Genomic DNA, 14337 nt, shown 5'->3' on the forward strand with positions numbered 1-14337 from the left:
TTTCTCAAAAATAAACTCTTTACCTATTATCAATCTGATTTCCCCTCACCACGGTCCCTGGCAAACACTAATCTACTTTCTGTTTCTATAGATTTGCCAGTTCTGAACATTTCATATAAGGGGAGTCATACTGTATGTGGCCTTTTATGTATAAAATTGGAATTCACCCAGTAACATGGATGAATCCTGGAAACATTGCACTCTTTCACTTAGCATAATGTTTTATGCTAACACGTATGATGATGGGCTTCAGCTATTTCGATATGCTGTGTGTGATTGAGGGAGCAGAAAATGTCTTATAGGTCAGCTCAATATGGTGGCAGGGTGACATTTACTTAGTGGAAAGAAAAAAGAAACCAGTAGTTAAATATACAAAACTTTGGATTTTTTATTATACAGATCCACAATCCTGTTATGTTACCTTTCACTTAGCATAATGTTTTCAAGACTCATCCATGTTGCAGGATGAATCACAATTTTATTCCTTTTTAACGCTGAATAGTGTTTCATTGTATGGTATACCACATCAAATGGCAGACATTTGGATAGTTTGCAATTTTATTATGAATGATGCTGCTGTGAATATCTATGTACAAGTTTAAACATGAACATATGTTTTCAGTTCTTTTGGATATATGCCTTGGAAAAGAAATGCCGGGCCATATAACTCTGGTTAACATTTTGAGGAAATGCTAGCCTGTTCTCCAAAGCAGCTGAATCATTTTATACTCCCACTAACAATGTATGAAGGTTCCAGTGTCTCCATATCCTCACCAGCAATTGTTCGTGTTAGTTTTTTCACTACAGTCATCCTGGTGGGTATGAAATGGAGTATCTCGTTTCGGTTTTGACTGGCACTTCCCTAATGACTAATGATATTAAGCATTGTTTCCTGTGTTTGTTGTCCATTTGTATATCTGCTTTAGGTCTTTGTAACATTTCACTGGAAGTGTTCCCAGTACAATCTACTTCTCAAATGGTTCCTTACCTCTTCTCAGTCCTATACATTCCCCATTCTTCCCTGTAGGCCCTCTTGAAACCCAAAACACAAATTTATCTCATTTTTGCATAGAACACAGCTTAACTTTCTCATTTTATTTCTTGAGTTTTTTTACTAATACTCATATTTTCAGGGCTTCTCACTTTCTTCTTCATGAGAATGCATTTTCCCCCTAAAAGACAATTCATCCCTAATAGAGATGCTGGTGCCACATTTTATACCTTTGTTCTAAGCAGGTTTTGAAAGGGTAGTGGGTAGAGTGTTCCTAGCAATGAGTAGAGAGCCTAGGTACCTGAGGAATGAAAAAAATAAGAATCACTGAAGGAATAAACGAAAGGCATAAAAAGGAGAGAGAAAAAAAAAAACCACTTACGATGATAGGCTTCAGCTATTTCAATATACCACCAGTGGCTGAAGGAGCAGAAAGTGTCTTATAGGTCAGCTCAATATGGGGCAGGGAGAAGATTACTCAGCATCAGGGGAAAAGAAACCAGTGGTTAAATATACAAAGCTGTGATTGATTCAATAGGCATAACATGTATAACACCCTAGTAGAGTCTAAGGCAGCATTCCATAATCATCCACAGCATCAAATGTGTCTAACACTAAGTGGGGTAAGAGCTATAAATAGCTTTACACCAGTTTAGGCTTGGATTGGTTGCCAGATGAGTTAGGCAAAACCTTCAATTTTCTTTCAGTTTGGGTTTTTCACTTTTTAATTCTGAATGACATATCATGGACCTGTATCTTTCAAATGAAAAAATGTGTAGGTAATAAGCCATTCTTCAAATGTTCTCTTTTGTGAGACCACTCAGCAAGGTGAATGAGGATGAAAATGAGGATAAGGATGATGTTTCTCAAGTGCCAATCTTCTTTCCAGCTGGTTATCAGGTCAGTGGTCAACACAACACACAGATAAGCTTTGCTGCTTAGAAGCATTCACTTCGGCCTCATCGCCAGCTTTCCTTTCAACTTTAGGCTTTTATAGTTTATTGCAGTGAATATAGTTGAAATGTAAGTTAATGGGCAAATGTTATTCAGGAAAATAATGTGAAGCTCAAGAAAGAAAAAGAAACCACCACAGAGAGGAGAGTAGCAGGGAAGAAGAAAGTAGATAAAAACAATGTTAGGAAAATAGCTACTCCCTACAGAAGGCCCATCACTGTACTAACTCTGTCCTTGGAATATCTTGAATGATAATAAAGGAGCGTAGGGATCTAGAATGAGTGACTGACAGTCTTCCTATGGACTTAATAGAGGCGTTCGTCTTAATTTGCCTTTTGTTTTTGAATGACTTTAAAGGGACTCTGATGCAGGTTTGATCTAGTGGAAAATGCTCTTGATTTACCCAACTTCCTTGTCAGTGTGACCCTAAGGGGCATCATTTATTTTTATTATAAAGGTTTTCATTTTGTTAGAGCCACTCTGGTGGGAATATTTTACATACGTTAACTCTGAAATTCATAACCTTGAGGTACAGGTTCTAATATCATCATATGAACAACCAAAATATTGAGTTTTGGAGAGGTTAGCTAATTTACACAAGTTGTACAGTAAATAACTTGTTGTGTTGGCATTCGGACACAACTCTGTTTGATGATAAAGTTCTCTCTCTTTCTGCTGCTCTTGATGCCTCCTTAATAGATGCCCTGTTGTTGTCATTGTCCACATGGATACTGATTTTGCTGTAGAGTGTAGAGACCTATAGACCTGGTTTCAAATCTAAGCTTTACCATATACTGAATGTACCACCTTGGAATAGTGACCCTAATGGTAATAAGAGTTACCACTCAGTATGTATCAAGCACTATTCTTAAATATATATATTATATACATAATTTCTTAGTGTATGTGTGTGTGTGTGTGTGTGTGTGTGTATACATATAATCATTCAATCGCCAAAACAGTCCTACAGGTGTATAGGATTATTATGCTATTTACAGATAAGGAAACTAAAACCCAAAGAGATTAAATCACACAATTTATAAAAGGGAAGAGATTTCAATACAATGTTCTATCTGCAGAATTCATGATTTCAACTATTTCACCATAAAGCCTAAGAAGTTATTTAAACTTTTTGAGATTACATTGGTTTATCTATAAAATGGAATGATACTATCTATTGTATATAATTATTATAAGAATCAAATAAGAAAGCATATGCAAAGAATTTATTATAGCCCCTGACAAAAAACAAGCATCCCACATTGTTCATTTTCCTTTCCTGTGCTCTGAAGCCAACACAACAGTTTCACAGACAGTATTTAATATTTGCTACACTGGTGACCTGGATCACTTTTAAAAGTCAGAGTGATCTGGAGCAATCCAATATGCAATATGAACCCTTGGAATAGAAGTGAATCCTAGCATAAGAGGGCCTCTCAGATTCATACAAGTGGATGGAGTAAGACTCCAGGGACAAATATGAACTGAGAATCTGTACTGATTTACAGGATAAAGGAAGAAAGGAATCCACTTGAGTGTGTAACAATCACCATTTGATACAGTCTGTTCCAGGAGAGTCTTCAGTACCTATTTCTTGTCAAAATGAGATGAAAAAGCAATACAGAACGCTGCCTATTGTAGGAACATATCTTGAGTGACATTTAAGTGTTTTTGCTTTTTGTAAAGAAGCCCTTGATCCATCAATATAAGCATATTGAATACCTATTATATGGCTCGATGAGCGTTGCAAGGTACACAATACACAACACTAGCTCTTAAAGAGCACCTCAGCACAGTGAGAAGACTGGATAAGCAGGGAAAGAAGAAAGCAATGCAATTTCTTATGGACAAAGTAGAAAGAATAAATATGACCATTATTAAAATGAATGCAAGGACCCAGGACTTGGGTGGCCTGGAGAAGTTTCATAAAAGAGATGAGACTTGAGCAGGGCTCTAAAGGACTTATCAGTCTCACATTCTCATCTATAAAATGGGAATAATAATACCAGCTTATTTTCTATGGAGGTCACATGAGTCATATGAGTCAGTTTTATCCACAGTGCATTGTAGGGACTATTAAACCCTTCAAATATCCCAAGCGAAAGGTTTTATGATAAAATAAATTTGCAAAATCCTATACAAATCACCCTCTTAGAGATTCTCAATACATATTCACATCATAATGATGTTGAGAATTATGGAAGGCTCAAAAGAAATTGTTGAGTCTTGTTTTACTCAGAGGAGAGGGGTCCCAAATAATTTGATCACAAAAGCCCTTTATTCAGAGATCATCTATTCACATCTTACGTGTTCCATGGAATACACTTTGAGAAAATGTTAACATACATGAAAAATTATTTGTGTGCTTGCATAAAGAGGCATGGTAATTCATATTATTTTGTGCATCTGTAGTATAAGTTCACAGAGTAAACATGGAATTTCTTTGGATCAGAAAATGTATCTAACTTTATTTCTCACTGTATATATGCATGGGCTTTTTCTGCTTGGATTTTTAAAAAATAAAAAACATATTTAGAGTTTATGTCTTACCATCCAAATTCAACCCACTCAGATCCCAGTCAAGACTTCCCTTTCTTCACAAAATCATTCCAACCTTCCCTCTCCTCCTGCCCACAGGGATTCCTCTGTTCTCTGATCTGTCTCAGCACTAACTGTCCCCAAGGAACTGGGACTTTGGAGTCGTCTCTAAGAAACTGGAATTATGCAGAATTAAAATGTTCCACATTTAGTAGAGTTGAATAGCATTAAAATGAAATTTGTGAGAAAACCACAGTTTTACAAGAAAAGGTAGCATTTCCTCATTAGAGTTCCAGAAGTTCCAGAAGAATTTTCACAAGGGAAAACTCCTTTTTTTGTTTTGATTTTTGTTTTTGTTTTTGCTTTGTGACCCAATTCTAAGTTCACAATTACAAACATTTTATTTACATATTAAAGATATTAAATTTAAGTCTTCTGAACTTGGACATAGATTTACATTTAAACTTTTAAAATGCCTTCTTTATTTAACTTTTAAGTTAAGGGATATATGTACAGGTTTGTTATATAGGTAAACCTACGGCATGGAGGTTTGTTGTACAGATTATTTTATCTTTTGATATTAAGCTGAGTACCCATAAGATATTTTTCCTGATCCTTTTCCTCTTCCCGGCCTCTGACAGGCCCCCATATGTGGTGTTCCCTTTATGTGTCCATGTGCTCTCATCATTTAGCCCTCACTTATAAGTGAGAACATGCAGTATTTGGTTTTCTATTCCTGTGTTAGTTTGCTAAGGAAAATGATCTCTAGCTCCATCCATGTTCCTATAAAGAATATGATGTTGTTCTTTTTTTATGGCTGCATAGTATTCATGGTGTACATGGACCACATTTTATTTATCTAGTCTACCATTTATGGGCATTTAGGTTGATTCCATGTCTTTGCTATTGTGAATAGCACTGCAGTGAACATAGGCATGCATGTGTCTTTATGATAGAATGATTTATATTCCTTTGGGTATATACCCAGTAATGAGATGCTGGACTAATGAAAGTTCCATTTTCAGGTGTTTGAGGAATTGCCACCCTGCTTTCCACAATGGTTGACTGAATTTACACTCCCGCCAACAGTGTAAAAGTGTTCCCTTTTCTCTGCAATTTTGCCAGCACCTGTTATTTCTTTACTTTTTAATAATAGCCATTCTGACTGGTGTGAGATGGTATCTCATTGCGGTTTTGATTTGCATTTCTCTAATGATCAGTAATGTTGAGTTTTTTTTTCATATGCTTGTTGACCGCATGTATGACTGCTTTTGAAAATTACCTGTTCGTATTCTTTGGCCACTTTTTAATGGGGTTGTTTGTTTTTTTCTTGTAAATTTGCTTAAGTTTTTTATAGATGCTGGATATTAGACCTTTGTCAGATGCATAGTTTTCAAAAATTTTCTCCCATTCTGTAGATCGTCTGCTTACTCTGCTGATAGTTTCTTTTGCTGTATAGAACTTCTTTAGTTTAATGAGATGTCATTTGTCAACTTTTGCTTTCTTTGCCATTCCTACTGGTACTGTTACAAGAAATTGAGGAGGACAGACTTGTCCCCAACTCACTTTATGAGGCCAACATTATCCTGATACCAAAACCTGGCAGAAATAAAACAGACACTTTACAAAAGAAGACATACATGAGGCCAACAAACATATGAAAAAAATGCTCATCATTACTGGTCATCAGAGAAATGCAAATCAAAACTACACTGAGATACCATCTCACGCCAGTTAGAATGGCGATCATTAAAAAATCTGGAGACAACAGATGCTGGAGAGGATGTGGAGAAATAGGAACACTTTTACACTGTTGGTGGGAGTGTAAATTAGTTCAACCATTGTGGAAGACAGTGCGGCGATTCCTCGAGGACCTAGAAATAGAAATTCCATTTGACCCAGCAATCCCATTACTGGGTATATATCCAAAGGATTACAAATCGTTCTACTATAAGGACACATGCACACGAATGTTCATTGCAGCACTGTTTACAATAGCAAAGACCTGGAACCAACCCAAATGCCTATTGACGATAGACTGGATAGGGAAAATGTGGCACATATACACCATGGAATATTATGCAGCCTTCAAAAACGATGAGTTTGTGTCCTTTGTAGGGACATGGATGAACCTGGAAACCATCATTCTCAGCAAACTGACAGAAGAGCAGAAGATCAAACACCGCATGTTCTCACTCATAGGCGGGTGTTGAACAATGAGAACACATGGACACAGGGAGGGGAGCACTACACATTGGGGTCAGTTGGGGGGAAATAGGGGAGGGACGGTGGGGGGTGGGGAGCTGGGGACAGATAGCAAGGGGAGAGATGCCAGATGTATGTGATGGGGAGGAAGGCAGCAAATCACACTGCCACGTGTGTACCTATGCAACAATCTTGCATGTTCTTCACATGTACCCCAAAACCTAAAATGCAATAAAATAAATAAATGGGAAAAAAAAAAGAAATAAAACAGAAAAAGAAAACTTCAGGCGAGTATCATTGGCCTCATAGGCTATTGAACATCAATGCAAAAATCCTCAACAAAATACTGGCAAACAGAATCCAGCAGCCTATCAAAAAGCTTATCCACCACAATCAAGTATGCTTTATCCCTGGGATGCAAGTCTGGTTCAACATACACAAATCAATAAATGTGATTCATCACATAAACAGAACTAAAGATAAAAACCACATGATTATCTTAATAAATGCAGAAAAGGTTTTCAATGTCTTCTTTTTAAAGTACAGCCACAAAACCAATGCCTTTTTCTCTGTGTGATTTGATTATTATAAACTCATAGTACTTCCTGACTATATTGAAATCTGTGATTTGGTATTCAAAATCACTATTGTTTAAAAAAAATAAAAGGAGGGGATAAAATGTTCTGATTTAAATCAACAGGTCTGATTTAAACTTAGCACATTACTTATTACTGGGGCTCTTTTTTTGAAGTTGTAAAATCAAAGCACCATATTTACTGAGTTTAAAATGTCATAAATATGTTCAGTGCTACTCTTGCAGCAAGGAATCCTTTGGCCTTTTGACTAATGCGCCAGTGGAAATATTCTGTGTGCCAAAGGAAAATGTCCATGAGCTGGTTTTACTGTGAATTAAAAAAAAAAGAAGCATAATATGAGAGCATGACACTGTAGCTATTCTGGGAGATGCTAGAAGTCAGATGGAGGAGAATGAGTGAGTTAGAGAACTAGGGCATGATAAGATCAGGAACAACAGGATGTAGATAACAATGAGATTCTGTCAGATACTGGTTTACTATACTAAATTAAAAAGAACCATAGGCTAAATGTGGTACACAATATATTATAGATAGAAAGTTAAAATAAGGCAGAGAAATACAGACTGAACAGAAAAGTCAGAAAAGGTTGGATTTAGAAAATTCTTCTGATTGCTGAAATAGAACTAGACACCTAAGCAGAATCTTTAGGAAGCAAAGGATAATTTATCTGAAATCTTGTGGTCAACTAAAATATCTGTTATTCACATACAGATTGTGATTTATGAAAATCAGTCAAGGATAGGAGTCATACCTAAGGTTCTGCATGAAACTTGTTATTTATAACAATTCACATCAGCTCAGAATACAACTGGAAATTTCTCTGTGAGTTCCTCAACCAGGGGGATTGTAGATCCTTCCTGTCCCCATGACAGGTCCTGGAAATTAGTTACTGCTCAGTGAGTGCTTGCTGTCCCAACCGGCCATCCAGGGAAATGAAACAGAATGGGAAACCACAAGGAAAAAACAGCAATGATACTGAGATTGTTACCTTCACTTCAGTAACACACTTCTGCCACTTACCAAAATGTCTCATAGTTTTTAAGCTCTTGTTCTTCTGTTACTTCTCTGTTAATTAACTCATTAACATTAGTATCTATTCATTCGCTCAAAACCTCTTCTTTGAGCTTATTTTAGGCACTGGTTATATACTGTAAAATATAAAAGCTTGGTCTCTGCCCTTTTGAAGCATATGATCTAGTTTAGGAAAGACAGACAATAAGCAAGTAGAAAAATATACCTTAAGAATAATTGAGAATAATAAGAATAAAAATAATGCTGACAAATACCTAGGCAGCACATATTACTTCAGAAGAGCAGTTCTAGATGAAATTAGAATTTTCCTTTAAGAAATCACTTATTAAATTGATTCGTAGTCACTGCCTTGCCAAGAAAACTCTAGGAAATTTTAAACTGAGGCTAGACACCTCCATAGCCAAAAGAAGAAAGCACTAGAGAAAACACATTTCGTATGAGAAAAATGTAAAGGCGATAGAATCATTAATGTTATAATTGGCATTTATTAGTTTTAATTTTAAAATATTGCTTTAAAATATTTCTTTCTGATCCCAGATGGAATTTTTCTAGACTGAAGCTTAGGCTGCTGTTGTTGCAGAAGATGCATTTGTTGATTCACCCATTTTCAAGGCACCAGGGCTTGGCAAAGACCATAGATTTTGGTACCCAGTCTGAGGAACATGGGTATGAATGCATACTCTTCTGGAGATTTCTGGTGTGAACTTGGACAGGTTATTTACCCCTTCCAAGCCTCATTTTTGTAAACATTTTAGTCAAAATACAGCACACTTAGAAAAAATTGCACAAAATATTGATGTATACCTCGAAGTGTTATCACCAAACAAGTCTGTGTAGAATCATAGGCCATTGCCAGCCCCTCCAAATTTCCTCTTGGACCCCTCCAATTTCTAGTCCTCTTTTCTCTCCAGATTAGCCACTCTCTTGAATTCTAACATTAAAATTTAATGTTGCACCCTCTTTTTAAAAACTCTATTTGTATGGGATAAAATAGTATGCATTATCTAGTGTGTCTAGCTTCTTTTACGGAACCACATTTCTGCACCTGTGAAATGGGAAAAATTACACCTTCCTTATTCTGTGGTTATGATAATGCTGCTGAAGTTGTGCAGCCTGTAAGGTGCTTGGCTTCCAGCCAGCTGCCAGAAAAGATGTTTTATCCTTCCCAGTTGTTTTCACTAGCAGTGTATACAAATACAGAAATGTTAATGATAAGGGCGGATGGATTTGGAAACATTTGCTAGATCTTACCTTGCCTTGAAGTCTACTGTTTAAACATTGTTCTTTATCCTACCACTTAATTCTCCTTTCCTCTGTGCCTTTTCTTCCCACAGAGTAGCTGTTTCTTCTCCATTCATCTTGAGATTGACTGAGTTGGTTTGTGTTTCAGAAGATTATATAAATGACCCAAAAAGATTTTCAGAGACAACAGTAACTGCAGTTTATCTTTCATAAGGACATATTATGTTCCAGATATTCCACTGAGCACTCTACATACATGGCAGTCCCCTTGTTCCCTCTGGTGATTTGGTATTCAAAAATCACTTTTCACAGTTTCTTTTTCCATACTTTCAGTTATCCAAGGTTCCATAAAGTAAGATATTTTGAGAGAGAGAGAGGAAGAGAGACTGCATTCATAAAACTTTTAATAGAGTATATTGTACAATTATTATTAGTTTCTCTCTTACTGTTCAGAATTTAGAAATTAAACTTGATCATAGATATGTATGAATAAAAGAAACCATAGTTTATATTGTATAGGATTTGGTACGATCCATCATTTCAGGCATCCACTGGGGGTCTTGGAACACATCTTTCATGGAAAACGGGGAACTCCTGCATCTCATTCAGTCCTTACCATAGGTAAATGAGAGACGTATTTGTATTATCCTCATTGTAGAGATGAAGTACTGAGACCAGAGAGACTTGAAAGCTTACTCAACCACTAAGAAATGGAGTTAGGATTTCTACCTGGGCAGTTGATTATAAGCCTGGCTTTTAACTGCTGATGTACAGGCTTATGATATAGGAAGATCCTATAAATTTTTACTACAGTACTTTAGGAAAGATTATAATCTGTGGATTTTAACTCATCACTGGAGAGGTTCTTGGTAGAAAAACTAATGGGAACCTATTAAACTCTCCCCTATAATCTTACTGAAAAATACCCTCACTACCTAGCATTGAACAGGAGCTTAGAGGCCACATAAATATCTCAATATAAATTCTAAAATTTGAGGTCTAAATCAATCCATTTTGTGTGTTACATGTGCACTAGGGCATGTCACGGTTTGTCTGGGAAAGTGTCTTTGAGAATTTTAATGCCTTGTCTAGTTCTACCATTTCCTTCCTATCATCTTTATATATTTTTTTCTATTTTTAAATTTTCCATTATTGACCAGTAATCACAGTTCTATAGAGTCACTCTGTGATGCTAATTCAAAAATTAAAGTCTCTATGAAAATCTGCCCGTTTTAACGACTTTCTATGAAGTTGTTAGAGAGTCTACTTGGGCATTTTATAATACAACCCCTTATGGCATTACATAATATGTCTCAGTTTACAAAAACCAAACTTATAAATACCAATTTAATGTTTTCTTTGTGCATAATATCATGCTAGGGATTCTGGGTAAAACAGGAAAATAATATGACATAAGCCCTATCCCCAGAGAAGTTAAAATTAGGTTAAAGGAGAAGAATAAAATAGTCACAAAAAAATAAATTTAGTTTAAAGTAATAGTAGAAATGTTATAATACTGCCTATGAGTAAGAGGACATCTAAGGTAGTCTCAGAATAATTCCTAGAGATGTTCAGAGAAAACAGAAGTGACTTCAGGACAAATACAAGTCTCAGAGTCAGGCTCTGTAAAACACCCTGGCTGAACAAGCATGGCTTTACCTGAGGCTTCAGGGAGATGAGGAGAGACAGGTAGATGAGTTTCCCATTGTTTCCTATTGCTGTTGTAACAAATGACTGCAAACTTAACAGCTAAAGATGGCACAAGTTTATTATATAGCAGTTCTATAGGTCAGAAGGACAAAATGGGTTGTACAGGCTAAAATCAAGGTGTGGGCAGAGCTGTATGTCTTCCGGAGACTCTAGGGGAGAATATGTTTCCTGCCTTTCCAGCTTCTAGAGACCACCTGCATTCTTTAGCTTGTGGCCCCTTCTTCATCTTCAAAGCACATTGCTCCAACCTCTCTCTACATCATCACATGTCCTCTCTGACTCCTCCTCTTTTGCCTTCCTCTGTGAGGACTTTTGTGATTACACTGGGCCGACTGGGATCATCTCCTTATCTTGCAATTAACTCCATCACATCTGCAAAATCCCTCTTGCCGTGTAAAATGACATATTCCCAGGTTTCAGGGATTAAGATGGGTGTGGATATCCATACGGGCATTATTCTGTCTATTCCAGGCTGTTAATCCCATATTAAGAAGGACTTTCAGTGATAGGCATTGAAGTTGATTGATCCTACATAGCACAAAACCATTGAACATTGCCATCTGAGGAGAGACATGAGCACAGCACGGAGTGAAAGGCACAGCGATGACCAGAGAAACATGGGAAGAGGAGACCGATGTGGAGAGCGTTGAAGCCATCATTGGACAGTGTACACACGGCACGTTTGTAAGTCTCTGGTATGTTGCGTGTGAGTGTGAGAAAGTACCTGCGTGCCCACCCACGCTGTGCTTGTGAATACAGCTTCAGCTTGTTTCATGAGGATATTTGCCCCACCGTGGGAAAGCAGCCACCTGAGGAGGCTTCAGACTTTCCTGCCTCCTGTATTCCTGCTACAACATCCCTCTTGAAGCGTGTTGTATTCTGAGGAATTACCACCATGCTTCAAAATACTGATATTCAGAGAACTGGGAAGTACTTTTCCAAGCAATCTTCCAGGTGTCTCAGAAGATTTTCCAATCATAAGAAGATGAAAAAAAAAAGTAATCTGTGATGAGCAATTAATTATGCAAGCTGCAGTATCTTTCAGAGAGATCGTTTTCATGGATGGTAGGGACCATTGCCTGGAGGAAGCCAGGAGAAGGGACTTAATAACAAGGAAGCTTATGAGGTATTCACCGCAGAGCTGAGATGCTATTCACTGACTCTCCCTCTGTTGTTTTGCTTATCCGGTCATCATGTCCAGAATTTGAAATGAGTGCTCACGCACAGTAGGTTTTGATTCAGACGCTTACTTTATTGGAATTAACTGTAGCTCTGTCTCCACACAGCTCTTTTAAAAAGAAGAAGAGTTAAATGAATTAGCAGGGAAAAAAAAAAAAGAAAAGAAAAAGAACAAGAAGAGTTCAATGAATTAGCAAACTTCCAGTGAACCAAGAGGTTGTTAGGGGAGTTCCCACAAACACACAGGCAAGAGCTGAAGTGGCCTTTCTGACAAAACAAATTCAGAGTTCAGAAAAGAGTAAGCCCTAATGATTATTAACTCATTTGGGGGTCTTATCATCAGTGTAGTTGCTTATCTAGAGCAAAGCAATTAAGATGAGATCAGATAGCTCTACCCTACTGTCTGCTAAGGCTTGATAACATGGAATTTTCAGAACACAAAAGTGTGTGTTTTCTGAAATGGAAGAGAAAATTATAACGCTGGTGTTCACTTTGAGGAATTATAACGCAATCTAAAAGGGATGGGAAAATGAAACTTTCCACTTTTCCAAGATGAAATGGTGCGGAAGAGTTATTTTGGTGGTATTTGAGTTTGAATGATCAGTAGCAAAGAAAGATCCCCAGAAATAAGCCCAGAAGTCTCAGAGGGAAAACATAAGTATTCAGCTGTGCTTTTAACAACTTGCTATTTTCTTTCTTAATTGTGTTTACCTTTAAAACAACAACAAACAGAAGCCAAAAACTTGGCAGAGGGTTGCTTTTTAAGAGGACTGTATTCCTTGACTGCCAAATGAACATGCCTTTCTTTTTTTGGTGCTTTTTCCTTTTTTTTCTTTTTGTTAAAGTGATACTTTCCATTTCTTTCATTCAAAAACATCTTGCCCTTCAGCCATCATCCAGTACTTGGACAACACAAGGTTGGGGGCCCACAGAGGACACGTCAAAGGCTGTGTTTATTATTATTATTATTATCATGTTTATTGTTATATTATTTCATCAAATTGTAATAACCATTCATTAAGGCTCAGGCTAGTAGGCATTAGGGACATGCAAAATTGAAAGAAAAATATACACAAGCAAATATTTGCTACACATTATAATAAGGCATTTGTACTTAAAAAATACTATGAACATAGTATTATTATTATTATCAAAGGAGTGGTCCTCTAGTGAATTTATGCACATATGCCCGTGTAGCACAGAACCATACAAACTACGCTAGCAAAAATAGCCTACCATTTGGAACCTGTTTTGCATACTTGGGGTACAGAATGGAAAGGGGTCACTGCCCTGGGGCTACTGATATCACGGAATAGCCACAGCCCATTATCAGGGAAAGCTCTCAAGGGAAAGGTGACCTTAGATCATCCATCTCTTGTCAACTGATCTTCCTTTCCATGCTTATCTTGAAGTTGCAAGGGTCCCTGTATAACTTCATACATGCTATTCCTAATTTTCTGGTTGCTAAACCCTCTGCTCTCTGTACTCAGAGAGTATGTCCAAGGAAGTGGGTTCCAAAAGCAAAGCACAGTCTTTTTTTTTAACATAACAACCTTTTGTAAAGGCCAAAGCTTGGAAGGCTGCTAAAAATCTAGAAGAGGACTTTTATATTCTAGTAGAGGAAAGTCTGTCTCCTCACTGTTAAGTTGTGCCTTTTCTTTCTGATGTTCAATAGTAGATGCCACAGCACAGATGAAATTTGAAAAATTTAGAGGAAGAGAAGCAGCACAGTTGCTACGCTTGAGGACTTTGGGCAAAGTACTTGAATTATTATGAGACTTTTGAAAAACAGAGGAATGAGTATTTATGAACCAACTGCAGCTAAGCATGTTGCTAAATAGTTTAAGTACCTATTTTATTTGATGCCATCTTCAAAACAAAACGTGAGGT

The 14337-nt window shown here is 37.0% G+C and overlaps 1 protein-coding gene across 16 annotated transcripts in view; it reads left to right on the forward strand.

Annotated features, from left to right (window-relative positions):
- The window catches only part of TRPM3 (transient receptor potential cation channel subfamily M member 3), a 921715-nt gene that overhangs the window by 475927 nt on the left and 431451 nt on the right, over positions 1–14337 (forward strand). The gene's annotated exons all lie outside the window — the stretch shown is intronic.

Source organism: Sapajus apella, unplaced genomic scaffold, assembly GCF_009761245.1.
Source record: "Sapajus apella isolate SASKATOON/1434 unplaced genomic scaffold, GSC_monkey_1.0 scaffold24, whole genome shotgun sequence".
NCBI classification, from domain to species: domain Eukaryota; kingdom Metazoa; phylum Chordata; class Mammalia; order Primates; family Cebidae; genus Sapajus; species Sapajus apella.